The sequence below is a fragment of the Penaeus monodon genome, chromosome 22 (genome assembly GCF_015228065.2).
Source record: "Penaeus monodon isolate SGIC_2016 chromosome 22, NSTDA_Pmon_1, whole genome shotgun sequence".
NCBI lineage: Eukaryota > Metazoa > Arthropoda > Malacostraca > Decapoda > Penaeidae > Penaeus > Penaeus monodon.
This window is the reverse complement of record NC_051407.1, coordinates 40,013,270-40,013,721: the sequence shown is the minus strand read 5'-3', so window position 1 is coordinate 40,013,721 and position 452 is coordinate 40,013,270.

Genomic DNA, 452 nt, shown 5'->3' with positions numbered 1-452 from the left:
TGATACACGCAATCTTGTTAGCGAGTTGAAGTTCGTCGTGAAGGCTCGGTGGCATGCTCGTAATTAGCCAATATCTTAATCAGTCTTGTTTGTGCCTGAGGCTGTGTAGTAATGGTGCGCATTCTGGTGTGCTGGCGTACGCTTCGCTCTTTGGTACATCGTGCGTCTTGGTGGCTTGTTGGCTGTACGTTTCGCTCTTCACATGTAGTCTAGGTGTCGACGCAGCAAGGTAGCCGGATGTGCATGCCTGTCGACTTGTCGTTGGCTGTTCTTGTACATTCCAGATGCGTAGTTCGACGTACGACTCGGTGCAATTCCTCCATGTCGCAAGATGTACGTTATTCTGTGTATTCGCGTGTTTATTCCACTCGTCCGTTTGTATGCACACGGCATGCGTTATTATCCACGATTGAAGCCACAGGAATGCAGGAATAAAATTAAGATCAGGATCG